Source organism: Pyrgilauda ruficollis, unplaced genomic scaffold (genome assembly GCF_017590135.1).
Source record: "Pyrgilauda ruficollis isolate IOZ18807 unplaced genomic scaffold, ASM1759013v1 scaffold1, whole genome shotgun sequence".
Classification (NCBI taxonomy): domain Eukaryota; kingdom Metazoa; phylum Chordata; class Aves; order Passeriformes; family Passeridae; genus Pyrgilauda; species Pyrgilauda ruficollis.
In genome coordinates this window covers 22,870,732-22,886,785 of record NW_024508100.1, presented here as the reverse complement: position 1 = coordinate 22,886,785, position 16,054 = coordinate 22,870,732, and the positions used below count along the sequence as shown (strand labels likewise).

Genomic DNA, 16,054 nt, shown 5'->3' with positions numbered 1-16,054 from the left:
TTTTACATTTAAAGAGAATATGCAAATAAAAGCTATTATTATTCCTTACTAATTGTTACACTTCTAAATGACTTCAGGATTTTACTGTAAAAGACATGAATAGTGAATTATCTCAGGTTGAAATGTAATATAAACAGGAGTGTAACAGAGTACTTTCTAATTCAAAATTCCTAAACTACACTGTAACTCCTTATTTTTCTTTCATCCTTTCCTCTCTACAATTTTATAAAGCCTCTTCAGAAACAGTTTTGTGATTGTGTTTATTATGTCTGTTGAAGAAACTATCCAGTCATTAACAGCTGGGTTTGTTGAGGTAACACTGACAACATGACATTTGAGACTAGAGAATAACTGTAAGTTTGAACCTCACTGGGAGAGAAATGGGGTTGCAGATACAGGAATTATGAATAGGACAGACAAACTATTAATAATTAAGTAGGATAATAAAATTATCCTAAGTGACCCAGACCATTTAGGAGTCGGTAAAATTCATGGTATTTATGATATAGATATCACTCTCAATGAAATTAGCAGATCGTTTATGATTAACCAGACATAGCATCAATGAAATACTACAATAATGTGCAGACAGTTCTTAGAATTTATATTAAACAGTTTTGCCAGATAAAATATATAGGTGCTACACTACTAATCTGTAAATAATTCTTGAAATTTATATTAAAAAAGTTATGCCAGTGCTATGCCTGCCATAGTGTTCTAAGTGTCTTCTGTAATAAGCAAGGAAATTCATAGTTTAATTTAATAGTGTAGCATGCCCTGAGGAGAGAAAAAGTATTTTCAATAAAAGAAAACATCTGCAAAGACACTTATTTATAGAGGCATGTGATAAACAGACTCATGTGCTCATTAAGTTAAAAAAAATCTGAACATTCTTTCCTGATGAATTAACAAAGCTACCATGTATCATAACTTAATAAACCTGTATTTCAAGATTTGTTATTTATGTATTTGCTTGGCCTTGCTTTCCTTTTATGTATCAACCTTCTCAGTGCTGTAACACAATTCACTATTCTGGCTTGAAAAGCAGTCAGACATGTTCTAAATTTCCAGCATAAGTAAACCAAGCTTTGTTAACAAGTAGACTTCTCTTACATCTAGCACTTTTAAATCAAAGATTACAAAGGTTATTGTGAGGATAATCTAGGTTGTCAAAACATGGAGGATCAACAAATTGATTATATTTTTGTTTGTTTGTTTTATTTTTGTTTTGCAAGTATCATGGCTGAGATCCAGTTCTCCTACTTTGAAAGTTATTCTGAGTCAACAATACAGTAGACATTTTAGAGAAGCTACAACAAACTAAAAATATTAATTCTTATTACTGCATTTTGTACCCTATGGAAAGGTTCTGGTTCAAAATTTTTTTCACCAAAAGTTATTTCAGAAAATTACTTGCAAAACCAGAGTAACTAATGAAATATCCTTTTTCTTCTGGCTTTTTTGGACATTGAATATCCTGTCACAAGGCAACTGGCTAAGCAGCAACAATCAGGGTCATACATGTTTGCAGCTATAACATTTAGAGTTATAGATAGTAAAAAAAAATAGAAGTATTCAATAAAAATTAAGGTAGAAAATTCTTAGTCAAAAGAACAGGAAAAAATTTCTTACATGTTTGGACTTCTGCTAAAGGACAGTTTCTCAAGGAACATGTCGGAACCCAGGACAGCCCTTTGGGTGCCCTGGATGACATGTGCCCCTGGCAGGGGGCTGGGGAGTCCTGGCAGGAAGCCAAACACACTTGGGATTTTGATCTTAACCTATGGAGCAAATTACCAACCTTGTATGAAGAATCACAAGTCACAAAAGTTTAAGTAGAGTGATAATGAATTAATCACAGGGTGAAAAGTGGAATTTTGGGGATTTTACTATAGGGGTCTAGAAGGCAAGATGGAGGGATTTGGGCATTGTCCTGTCCTTCCTTCTTCTTCCTAGCCTCCATCTTCTTGGTGATGGAAGCACATTTGGATTGGTTTAGAGCCAATCCAAATTTAGACCAGAATGGATGTGGCTTTGAGCAACCTGGTCTAGCGTGGAGTGTCCCTGCTCATGGCAGGGAGGTTGGAAATAGATAATATCTAAGGTCCCTTCCAGGTCAAACCATTCTATGATGATTTATAGAATAATATAGAAGAATAGAAGTGGACAGTCTAACATAGGTAATAGGCATTGAAAAATAATGATAAATAAAGTACACGTAATTCATAGTATAAAATGTAGACACCAGCCCAGGGGCGGGCAGTGTGCCCTTGACAGACCTGCAAGACAGAACTGTGCGGGTCTGAAAAAGAATGCTTCAGATAAGAGACAATAAACAACCTCTGAACCAGAGCCGAAGAATTCTGACTCTTTCTTTGACCATCGGGCTGGGAAAAAAGGACTCTCGGGGTCATCCAAACAGCAGGAAACCCAAGAGGAACAGAATTGCAACTCCAACCCCAGGATGTTTACAGCTCAAAAACTGTAACAAAGAGCACAGCCCTGTATGGCAGAGAGGGGACCTGCAGGGCCCAAAGACCCATTCTGTCTTCCATGACTGTACAGCACAGAGTTCTGGGTGTGAGCTCCTGATCATCTCCCAGGTTTAACAAAGAACGGGAATCACGTGTTACATAACCCCTAGGTCTCCAGACACATTCCTCCTTCAACCCCACCAGATCCTTGGTGAATGCAGATCACTCAACAGGGAAGTCAGGCAAGCTTGGTGGGGCTTATATTATATTTTGCAAGACCACCTGACATAGCTAGGGGAGAAAAAAGGACAAGTTTAGGGTACACCATTATTTGTTCCGGTCTGAAATGATGAATAAAGATTTGAACAAATGGATCTCAGTTTATTTTACTTATTTTTAAAAACTGCTCAATTTGAAAGAAAAATGTGATTCCCCTATGGCAAAGGAGAGCTAATGAGGTAATTAATGTGGCAAAGAATGACACAGAGAAACAGAGCTGCTACTGGTAATGTTAGAGATTCTTGTGAAAGACAAACAAAGAAATGATGTGGAAATGATTAAAGATGTTAAAAAAAATTAAACATTTTTAAATAGCCATCATGGAATTCAAATGTCGTGAGACACAAAAAATTATTACTGTTTCCAAGAAAATATCAAGAGAAATAAATTCCATTCCAGATGAAAGAGTGATATATTAACACTGAAGAACTGTACGATAACTGAGCCCTGAAACCACTCAGTAAATCATTTAACAGTGTTTGGCAAATACTATCAGGAAATGCTTAAAAAAAGTCCCTCCCCTTCAAGATCCAAATCACTGCATATGAATCTGAGGTACAAAAATTCTTTGTGTTACGTTTATTTATTATAAAGGAGAACTATTACAAATTTGACTTAGTTTCAAGTTCCCAAAACTTTTTCTAGATTTTAAATTTATATCTTGTAATCTTTTTGTTTTCTTATTTATTTTTCCCAAAGTTCAACAGTTGATCACATAGCCAGCTTCAGGAGCTGGCATATAAATGCAAGGTGCAGCAGGAAGTGATGTAAGTAGTTCATTAGGTAATCTCTGATCCTCTACTCTACCAGGGTCAGATATTTCTACTAGAAGAATATTTCAGAAACCAGAATTCTTATGGTGAGACTGAGATTCTTGTCCCAACAACTTCACTAAGTCTAATGATTTCTTTGTAGAGATGTCCATTTCAATGTCAAGAATCTCATGTAAAGGTGCATTTTTTGTCTCTCAAATCTTTGCACTGCATTATCAGCCAGGCACTGTGCTTTATTTCTTGTCCTAACAAGTCATGCTGCTGACATACAGCAGTTTGTTCAATCACAAAGGGCAGGGGGGAACCTCAAGTACGTCATAAATTATTTAGTAAATATATCTTGAGGTGAAAGGTACATACAGAATGCAAGATAAATACACATCTTAAAGGAATAATAAAAAGAAGTGTAACTTGTCAACAGTTTGCAATGTGTACTGTTTACAAATATAATCCAATCCTAGCTGGATCTTCAAAGATTGAGGTCATTGTCACAAGCACAATTCCAGAAAGTTCTTTTGTACTACTCCTGAAAGCTGTGCAATGGAAATATTCTTCATGGTAAATCTTACTGTTATTGCTCTGTAATGGAGTATTCTTCAATGTTCTCCTTACCAGTGCTATCACCATTTGATATCCTCTAGGTTTGAAAACATTTAGTACTAAAGAGTGCTGTATGAGAAACCATAATAGCACCACAACCAGAAAGGACAACTGTCAAACATGTCATACCGCTGCCCTTATATACTCACCTTACAATGTGAATTCTGATTTATTTATATTCTGTTGCTTATCACCATTTTATATCCTCTAGGTTTGAAAACATTTATTACTAAACAGTGCTGTATGAGAAACACCAAATAGCACCACAACCAGAAAGGACAACGGTCAAACATGTCATACCGCTGCCCTTATATACTCACCTTACAATGTGAATTCTGATTTATTTATATTCTGTTGCTGTAAATTAATTTTCTCTAATCAATATGAAAAGTTTTCTTTTTCCACAGAGCTTTGCTCAGGCAGCCATTGGTCCACTACTGGCATTATTCCACTGAAAGGACATTATCGTTGAATAAACATGAGCTGCCAGAAATCATGGATTTGCACAGAGGCTTTGGGAAACCTGTGAGTGGGCTTTATTGTATGTAAGACAGACTGCACAAAGAAACACTACTCAATGAGCCAAAACTTAGGATCTTAAAAGTCTCTAGGTTTAAGCTAGCAAATGCTTTTTGAGAATCTAAATCTCTAGGTTTTCTTAATATGAAAACCTTATTTGAGGGATAGTTTGGCTATGATAACTATTTCATTCGGCAAAAAAAAAGTTTGTTTTTTAAAGGTTAGGTAATGATTAAAAAGAGTTCATTCTACAAGCAGAGAATACATATTCATATTATTTAAACAGACAGTAAAGCAAAAATGTTACTTTCCTTTCTGAAACCAGGTGAGATGTGCTGGAAGGTTCCTGTGAAACACTAGAGAATACCACAACATCTTCACTTGTCTTTTTATTCTCTTCTAGCTCACTGAAATGCTCCTGCATACAGATCTCCAATTTGCCACTATGCTTTTCTTTCGTATACATTTTCAGCTTGTACATCTCTCTGTAACTAAATCAGCTGGTTGTAAGTACATTAGTAAGTAACGTGACAGCAATGGACTCAGTTGCATTTTATAAGCCCCTGGAAAGATGTGGAGTTTTCATGACCTAACACTCATCAAAAACCCACACTTCTTTTGGCATTACTTTTCTAACCAGAACTTGTTGGATAGGATTCCAACTGGCAGAGTGAATTCACATTGCAAACATCACCCTGAAATTTGTGCTGGTAGTTTGCATGTAATATGTGCTGGAATAGACAGTATTTGTGTGGTGAAAACAGTTTACTCATTTGGCACAAAACGATGTGATAATGCCATTCATCAGGAAAACATACAGATGGCAGTTGGATTGTTCATATTCTATATTCTCTCTCAAGTAAAGTTGTCTTGTTTGCTTTTTGTCATGATTCATCTGATGCTGCCTAGTGGGCAGCTCTAGTGCTAAAAGCCCTGTGGGGACAGAGAACACAGACTGGTAGGCATTACAGGAGTTCTCAGATGTCCAAATTCACACTTCCAGTAAAAGCTAATACATTTCTAAATGCATTCTTGTCTATTCTAACTTCCTTTTCTGTGATCTCTCTGACATCTTTCATCCTGTTTTCATATGGAAACATTTTCTGCTTCTGCTGGAACATCAGTTCATAAATCTCTTTCAAAAGAAGCATAAATCTGAAGACATTTCTTGAATTCACTGTATCTACTCTATTGCTTTGTGTATGTTCAGTATGTGATAAAGAAAATCTGTAAGACTGACTGACAGACTGACAAATTCTACCTAATTAGTACTCACAGATTTAGCCAGTCATCTTCAGCCCTTCAAGCAATGCTCTGCCAGTATAAAGTCTTCCTTTCCTCCTTTTAAATACCTGAAGATTTGCCTACATCTGAGAGAATCATTCATTATTATGTCTCCCAACAAGTCTAAAGATAAAGCAAACCTGAAGTGGAAAACTGCTATGATATAAACTGCACAAAAGCTAATAATGATAAAAAAAGAGTGTATGTGCAAGCAAAATAAGATTATGGGAAACAATTTGCATTCTGAATGCTATCTTGACGAAAAAGGGCCTTTTGAGGACTTTTTTTTTCATGAAACAAAAGCAGTAACAAAATCATTTTAATACACTGTCATACAACAACTAGATAATACACCTACCAGCCACACCCACCAACACACACTATATTTTTTCAATGTCATATACATAAATACATTTGCTATGGTTATGCCAGAAATCAAGCTACAAAAATGGCTTGCCCATTACAGTACAGGGGATCTACAAGAAAGGCAAGGAATAAAATTCAATTTTTGGAAGTCCCTGTTTTAACCACACCATCCCCTTTAAGAATTCCCTGCAGTAAAATAAATAAATAAATAAATAAATAAATAAATAAATAAATAAATAAAACCATGTTTTTATTTTCTTTTTTAAAACAAGCTCTAACATAGGAGCAAACACTGCTGAGTTTTGAAGTGCTTTCAGATTTATGCTTCCCCAAATGTGAACAGAAGTTACCCTATAAGTTTTAGAAATATTTGGCTAGACACCAACCACTGTACTTGCATAAGGCCATATAATCACCTGACATTTGTAGCTGCCTCACTGATTTTCCAAGAATTTTAATCCTCTTTTCCTGAAACTATCCCTTTAGTGAGAAAATATGTTTATTCTATTCCTTATATGCTTGCTTTGCAGACAAACATTTTCATTTCTCAAATAGGACAATAATATTTTCCACTTTCAAAGATGAGAAATCAAGAGATTTCTTTGTACAGCAAAGTACAAAGTGTGTCTTGTCACATACAAGGGCCATTCCTTAACTGTACACTCCCAAGCTGCTTCTACACATTGAAAAGCCTTCCTACAGAATAATGCAACTTCCCAGCTCTTCCCTTCTGCCAAGCAGCCAGACCATGATGACAGCAAGTAACACACACACAGTGGGCATGCAGCAGTTAGGGCACTGTGCAAAGAGCAGACCAGAGATGCTTGGAGGCAGATGTAGCCTGAACTTCTTATTACCAGAGGTTTTGGTTTTACAGACTATTTAAATATATAAATAACCTATTTTCTGTTTCCTGTTAGATATAAAATGTGATGAAAAAAGTTCCTCATCCCATTAAGTCAACAGAAGTTTTAACTGCAGACTTCAAAGAAAGAAAGATCTGTCACTCTATTGTTTAAAATTTTTCTGACTAGTGACTATAAAACTGGAGTTATTCATTAACAATGATTTTGGTGTCTGTTTTTTTTTGCATGTTTAATTTACATTTACATCCTGTGTAATAATTAAAGGTTCTAAAGTGACAAGAGAATATACTCAGAAGTGTGTGAACCACAAAATGCAGGAAGTCAGAACAATACTTCAGGGAATTACCTTCACTTTAAAAAGGATTATTGCACGCTTTTCTTACAACAGAATAACAGACAGGTTGAGATTTGATTGCTGGAGGTCTTTGGTCCACCTTCTGATCAAAGGAGCAAGTTCTTCAGGCTTAATCTACTCAGGTTTTTAGTATTTCCAGGGATGAAGCTCTCTGGGCAACCTGTTCCAGAGCTTGACCACCACCATGGTTAAAAAATACTATTCCTATTTTTCATTTCAGTTTGTGCTCATTGCGTCTTGTTCTGTTAATCCTTGGCAGTGATGTCACCTTATACATATATTGGTGGAATATTTGGAAATGTCCACCATTGCAAAACCACCAGTACTCCACTTCTGCTGTACAAAAGGTCACTCAAAACATCATTCACTGTCAACAACTACTTTGTCAAAGCAAATTTAAATTCCCACCATACTCCTACACAAGCACTTCCTACTATTACTCCTGCAAGCGCTTTTTTCCCTAAAAACATCTCTCATAACACTTCTATACTGTCTGAGGTTCCAGAAACCAGAAAGGGCTTGTCACACAAAAGGGGTAGAGGGTGGGTGATGAAATAAGCTGTGCCTAGAAAGTCAGAGAAAATTCTCAGAGAACAGTATTACTTCTGTGGCTGCATGATACATAAAGTAGGAGGAAAAGGAGGAGAGCATGAAATCAATGGCTAGAAAGAGCCATTCTGTGATTTCCAACGCTTTCCTCCCTCAACATCAACAAAGCAGCAAAAAGAAGGTACCACAGGCTGCACACTGTGTTGCAGCTCTGGCAGAGAACAGAAAGTGACTGCTCCAAGCAGCCACCAGCACCTGCTTCTCTTGTCTACATCTAAAGACAGATCTCTGTGGAAATTTTTCTAGCACAAAATGAACTGGTAGTTTGTGGCTATGCCAGGCATTTACTGCCCTAGCACTTGTGCAGATACGCTGTTATGACAAGAGGAAAAGGCACAAAACCATGCACATGGACTTCAGTGCACTTTGACCCGTTCTGCTCTGACCCAACACAACTGGAGACCACCAGAGGATGTGTTAAGGAAACTTTCCTGTCTGACCATGCAGAAGCCACTCCTTCAGTTACTCTCACGGCACCCAAGCTGGCACTGAGGTCCCTTTGCAGCCACACATGCCACTCTCACACAGTCACACCAGGTTTCCCTATTGGCTCAACTCCAGGCTTCCCACAGCAGAGACTCAGATGTCTGGATCCCTCAAGTATTTTAATCATGGTGCAACAACAGAATAACAGCTCGAGCCGTTGTTGCCGAGAAGGGGCTCAAAACAAAGAAAAACCTGGGGTTTTATACCCTCACAGTCAAAGCACAGGAAGATCTGGAGCTCCTGAGCTCCTGCCGTGTCTCTGAGTGTCCAGTCCCCTGTCTGGCACCACAGGACCCTGCGCCCTTTGCAGTGCAAAGGTTGTTCCAGCTCATGGCCTCTTCTCTGGGGCTGTCACCACTCAGAGCTCAGTCTGGAGCTGGCACTGCGGCTGCTCATGGAGCTACCAAGACTGAGAGTATTCCATTCCTCAAGAGCCAGAGCATGTCAGCCAGGAGTGAGTTGCCTAAAAGCATGTACAAGGGCAGGAATATTTCTCTGTGTGAGCATAAGTGAGTCCACATTCCTGCCCAACACCCAAAACATCCATCATCTCTAATATGATCGAAGCTTTGGTGGCCCAGAACTCAGATGCCTCCTGTGAGGATTATGCAGATCAAGAATGGGAACTGTCCTGTGGGACTCATGAAATTCAAAATCTAATGACAAAGCAAAACAAAGTAAATATAAAGGTGCAGTTATTTAGTAAAATTCCTACCTAACTGAAACAGTTATGTATAATAGAATGAAAACAGTTTAAAAACTAATCTGTTGCTCCCTGTTACTAAAAAATTCTTTATTCTTTTTGCTGTGTTCAATAAAGTTTTGCTGTACTGTTCCACTGAAAACTTCAATGCAAAATGCAGTTCTTAAAGCTTTACGGCCAAACTTTTCATACTAAATAATTACTTGAAAGGTTGGCAGTAATCTCTATTTTTGTCTTTTATTTTCACTTTCCTAAAAGTGCAGTAATTTTGCATTCAAATGTATGTTGCTTCTAGGATGTATTATGTGTGACAGAAATTATTAAAAATTGTTTACAATGTTAGACCATTAGTTTTGTGCAAATAGAGCTGACTTTAGTTTCTTGCTTGAAAGATTTTTTGACAAATAATGTAGTTGTTAACTGCCAATTTTCTAGTGGGAAAACTAAACATCATTTCAAACTACAATTTTTTTTTCTCTATCTCATCTGAAACATTGTTCCCAACTAGTTTATTAAACACTGAATAAATGTATCTCCCACTCAGCACATTTACCAAGTCAAGCAGGAATTTAAAATTCCTTTCTTCCAAGGGCCAAGCCTGCAGGAAAACATCTGCCTGGGGATAATGTGAATCTTCTTCATCATGAGAAACATGTTCTGGCCAGAGATTTGAGCTTATAAAGCACAACAGGCACAGCAAACCCTTCTAAAATTCCCAGATGATACCATCCTAAAACAGAAAACACTGAGAGTTGAATTTACATGAAATAAAGCATATTATGTCCGTTGTTCCTAATGAAATAAAAGTAATTCCAAATTTTTAATAATCTAAAATGTGTATTTGTTTGTCTGCATCTTGACTGAGTGGGCAAAAATTAAAAAAATACCTTTTGTTCTATCTGCAATGAAAGAAAAACAGAAATTCAATGCTGCCTTAGAATAATCTCATTCAGCACTAACACCTTCCATGATAACAGTGGAATTTTTAATAATCATAATGATTTTGCTTCACAATTTTTAATCACCCTTGAGCATCTTCACAGACTTTTTTTGCTAAGGCCTGATCCTAACTAACTCCAGGAGCCAAGCAGTGGAACTACAAGATGGTATCTCCACTGCAGGAGAAATAGCAGTGGAGTTGTGCTCTTCTCAAAGCATTTAAAGCAGGAATACAGGCGAGCACAGGTAATGTAGTGGTACTAACCATTGCATACCACCTACAATTACTAATCTGATGGTACTAACACTGGCTGCTTTGGGGGGAAGCTCGCGCCCTTGACGAAAGTTCGGAAGATCCTTTCCTTTTCTATAACCTCTAAGATGCAGTGGTGATCCTGAGCAGAAGGCCACTGTACACCCCGAGCAGTGACCCCCACATCAGGGAAGCAGAGCAGCTGTCCCAGCCCCATGCTGCATGTCCAGCCTGGCCTTCAAGCCCGCGGTGGGCAGCACGCGCCCTTGGCTGCCGGACACACCCAACCAAGCTCCCACTTGGTACCAGTGACTCCACCTGCACAGCCTTCCCTGATCTAAAAGTGCAGCAAGCAGGTTTTAATTGAACAACCCTTCTGGTACACAATACAAATTATTAATCAATCAATCAAGCTGTTGACTCGCAGGAAATTTCTGGAATGCAGAAAAGCACACTGCACCACTTTTACAACAGAAGTCCAAACAGGGGCAAAAGCAGTATTTTATTTTTTTTTTTAAGATTTAAAGCACTTATTACTCTCTTCATGTAAAATTTCTTTTTGTTTTTCCAGATAATGCTTACAGAAGCTAATGAAAATGCAATTTTAAAAAAATACATTTAGATATGTAATATGTAAATATTTTGTTCACAGGTACATATATATATTTTCATGTATACATTTTATCTCAATAGAATAATAATACAAGAATTGTAGGAATAAGATATGCAGTAGAAGCAATAGTGGAAGAGAATGTACAATCCAGTACATTTTTAATTCTGAAAATTAAAATTAAAAGAAAAATCAAGTAACTCAAACTTCTAAGACAACAATATTGTACAAGTCCTTACTTCAAAACAACAATCAATCTAATTATAGACATTGTTATTTCTTATGTAAATCACCTTAAAATTGTAATCTCTCTCAAAGTGAGATTTCTTAATATAGTCATTCCATTGAGAAACTCTTATTTGCAGTAGGAATTGATAAAGGTATTACATCTTTCTATGGAGAGCTACAGAAAGGAGGTCATCACTGCAAAATGAAGCAGTACCAAGTCTGAAGACTTGTTTCAAATTTACTGATGCATATTATCACTCACATGCTTCTCTCTGGGCCAGGAAAGGAAGGATCAGAGGTTGCTTACAGTTAACACTGTGCTCCCAAAAAGGCTGCGGACATGGAAATCTGAGCTATGGTACAATCTGAACACAACCTATAGTTTTCTTTGAGTGATGCCAGAAAGTAGGAAAGCAGCAACATCCATGACTTGCCAACTTTACATCACTGGCAAAGAGGTGATTTCAAGGAAAAGAGGGACATATCAGTCCCATTAGTATAAACATACTCAGTCTCATTATGTAAATATTCATGTAGGATGTCTTCAAAAAATATACCTTCAGTTTTGCTTCTTCCTTCCCAATAATTACTTATTCTACCCAAACTTCCCTCTACAAATACCTGGTATTCTTCTTACAATGTAAATCTTTTACAATGAGAAAGACTTCTGGATAAAAAAAGGCTATAGGCTGACATCTTCTTTGCTTCTCATTCTTGACAGGCAAGCTCTGCTATGCTGCAATTTATCAGCAAGTGGCTTATTCAGAAGCCTTTTGTTCTGATGTATTACTATTTACTTTACTAGAACAGTTTACTTAGCTACTATGTCTAAGATATGACTCAGCCCTACAATCATTATAACCTACCTTTTTAAACCTGAAATCAATTACTCACCTAACTATTAATTTTGTTAATGGTGTTGCAGAACTAAAAAATTCTGAGACTGTCACCCCCAGGAATTAGTCCTGTAAACACCAGTTTTCTGCTAACCATTTTTACTAAGGTGATCCAGGTACCATGAAAAAGATCCTCTGAGAATATTTTTTAATGAATCACAGAATCATGCAAGTTGGAAAAGATCTCTGAGATCATCAAGTCCAACCTCTCTGACTGATCATCACCTTGTCAACTATATCATGGCACTAAGTGTCCCATCCAGTCATTTGTTGAACACTTCCACAGATGGTGATTTCACTGCCTCCCTCAGCAGTCCATTCCAAAGTTCAAAAACAACACAGAAAAACATGTGGCAGCTTCTATTTCTACAATTAATAGTAAGTGTTTACATCTAGTCTACATAGTTAACTTTTGGCTTAATTTTATGGCCAGGAATCGAGGTGTTAAATCAGTACCAGCAGGAGGGTGAAATATTACAGGAACCATGAAACTTGACAGAGTGAGCCATACATCAAACCTCCACAGCTGAGAGCCCCAGGACACAAACCAAGTACTTTCTAACAAGAAGGCTCTACAATATGTCACAAAGAAAAATGATGGCAACAGCTTGTCAGGCTTGGAGCTCTCCAGTGAAGCGCAAGCACGAACTGGGAGTAAGGCAGGGCTCTCAGGTGATCTACCAACACTAGCATAGCCAAACACAAATGTCAAACAGATCCAGCACATCAGCAAACCCATGAAAAACAGCAGGATAAGCTGTGCACCGAAAAAAAAATGGTAATTTTTTTTTGACTAGAGGTAGAAATATGAAGATAAATAAAATATATTGTGTGATTTTAAAAATACTCTCATATGAATGGGCTTATCACAGTCTTTCAGCCCTTGTGAAACCTTTTCTGGGCAATCAGAAATTGAGGGATGCAAATCACTAAAAAGACCCCTAAAATGTAATGCTTACACGAAATAAAGCATATTATGTCCATTGTTCCATGTAATGCTTATATATAGTATGACAAGGACAGACCACATCACATAAAATCCTTTTGGGATGGGCTACTTACCACAGAATCTCCTGTGAATAACTGTGGTCAGCCTAGACTCAGTATGACTGAAACTTGTTACAACTGCATGGACAAATTATGTTCAATATACATTTGAGCTTAAAAAAATGTTGCACTGCATTTTCAGGAACAGAAAAAAAAATTAAATTAAGTCTTCTTCTGTCTCTAGATAGAGTATTTGTGGACAACAGCCAAAGATCAGATACTCAATTATTTTTTTCTATAACCATGGTGAAAGAGACATATAGGTGGGAAAAAGACTGAAACACAATGTTCTTTACACAGTCATGCTGAAATGAAGAATCTGAGTGCTCCCTTCTCTCCTGTATGATCCCGTGCTCCACTGAAAAACATTGGTCTAGTGGAGAGTAATGTCTCCCAGTTGAACCCTGTTATTTGGTGTCTCTGGCAGAAGCAAAATAAAGGTGTACATTTCCTGTAGCACTTTTGTAGGAGAGGTTGAAAAGATGTGGCTGTGATACCTCAGCCTACAGCACACAACACGCCACTGAGTGATGCTACTAATGTTCAAGAAGCAAACAGGACATTGGTTACAGTAGTAGGTACAAGACAAAGTAGAAAAATAAAGAGTCAGAATAAACTGTAACATTCATTTTGCTACTAAAAGGTAAACTATTGCCAATAAGGTGATTTAATCAGATGTCTTCTGCCACTGTGAATAAAGTAACTGCTTTTTGTTCAGCTCATGTTCTTTACAGAACACTATATTTAGTCAAGAGTACTAGTCACAGAGTTTTGAAGAAAAATCATGCATTTCCTGTTCTCTTTGATACAAAATATTTGCCCAGTGCTCTGAAACCTCTGAAGGAAGGACACCAATCAGACAAGGAAAAGGTGGATATACATGCAAAAACTCCATGGAACTCTATGAATGAGAAATATCTACAACACAAGGAGCAGTTGCTCCTCTGATCCTGAAGAGGTAACCTAAGATGAATAAGCAAACATGAATTTTGTAACTTTAACAACTCCTTCAGAATTTTAAAAGATTGCTAACTATTTTATCATTGTCTAGATTTATTTAGACTCAGCAATTTATCGAATACTAGCAGCAGCAGTTCAATCCAGTAATAACAAATGAAGGGCTTTTCCCTCCAGTTACCACTATAAGTAGGCTGCCAAGTATTTTCTGATTTCCACGTCTTTCTTAAAATGTATTTTAATTGATAGAAACTCTGAATTTAATTATGCATTTATTATTGACCACCCAAAAATGAAAGGTTTTTTTCCAAGAGGCTAGATATCAAGAACAATAAGATTTTTTCCTTCCTTCTACTTTGGCTGAAGACTTGATTTTACAATACAGGCATACCTTAATGCAAATATGATGCAATAACTGTAACTTCCCCCTTTTTTACTTGTATAAGAATGAAGAGCAATTATTAAAAATTCAAAGAGATTGCTCCTATTTGGCAAACTATATTCAAAAATGTATCTCAATATTATTTATCTCAGAGGACAATCATAAAGAGATGCAAAACATTCAGCTTAATATTAAAGAATATAGATATTTTATCAGGGAATATATTAGAAAATATTAGAGAATATATAAACAGACACCAACATAAATTGTTCTTTAAATACCAAGCTGGAATACAGAACACATGTCCAAAATCACTACCTTTTCTTTTGCTATAGATTATTTTTAAAACAATCAGCCCTTACATTTTCTGTAGAGTGAATATATAAAAACTCAGAAAAAATTTGTGAGATATTCAATATGACTGTTAGCCAACAACTTTCAGCTGAAGGAAAACATACTGATAAACACTAAAAATGCTGACTTATTTGCTTTTTGCACACTTCCTTAATGAACAAGTTTAATTAAAAAAAAAAGCCTTCTTTAATTGAAGCCTTTTCAGTACTTCCTTTGCTGTTACTTTGGTTTCTGTTCATTATTCAGTTACAATTCTGCACTAAGAGCTCCTGCACTTTATCTCTTTAAATTTAGTACTTCACACTGTAAGTGCATTGCTCTCTGAACAATTACAATTTATATTAATAGGAGCACATTTTCCAGTGAATATTTAGCTATTTTATACACCTGTAGATTATATGCATCTCTTCTACCAAGTAACAATGGCTGAAGAAAAGAGTCTGATCAGTCCAAGGTTTCTCTTCCTGAAGAAAAGACAAATATGATTCATGTCGTATGTGGAGCTAAGTTACTTTTTAAAGCTGGAATAATTTAAAATAAGACCTTGATCACATTTTTAAGTTTGTTGCCTTGCACATGTAGAAGTATTCAGCTGTACTTTAGAATCCACAACCACATATTATCACATATGGGAAAAGAAAAAATACGATGAACATGAAAACAGGGAAATGAGAGACTCCACTTATTAGTGTTTCCAGGATAGTCAGTTCCACAGTTTCAAAGTATAATTACCAGACTTACCAAACCCCAGAAATGCAGCAGCATTATTGCAGTTCCTTAGAAACTTAAGTCAGGCCACAACACAGATAACACAGCATGCTTAAAATTCACAGCTTAGAGTTCTCCTAACTGCAGGATCCAACTACCATTCTGTTAAAAAAAAAAAAAAAAAAAAAAAAAAAAAAAAAAAAAGGAATGAGGAGCAGGGCTTGCAGTATTCTGCTAAATCACAGCCAGGATAACAGAAGGAAATGAGAAAACAAGTGTCTCCTATACAGCAAGCCATTGCTTGTGTTCCTCCATTAAACACAAAGGATGCAAATCAACACAGGGCAGAAAAGTGATCCTACCCAG

The 16,054-nt window shown here is 36.7% G+C and overlaps 1 protein-coding gene across 1 annotated transcript in view; it reads right to left on the bottom strand.

Moving 5' to 3' along the window:
- The window catches only part of TRMT9B (tRNA methyltransferase 9B (putative)), a 105,407-nt gene extending 89,564 nt beyond the window's left edge, over window positions 1–15,843 (bottom strand). The window contains exon 1 of the mRNA XM_041462943.1: window positions 15,722–15,843. The gene's annotated coding sequence lies outside the window, so the exon portion shown is untranslated. The remainder of the gene's footprint in view (window positions 1–15,721) is intronic.
- Between the last annotated feature and the right edge of the window lie 211 nt (window positions 15,844–16,054).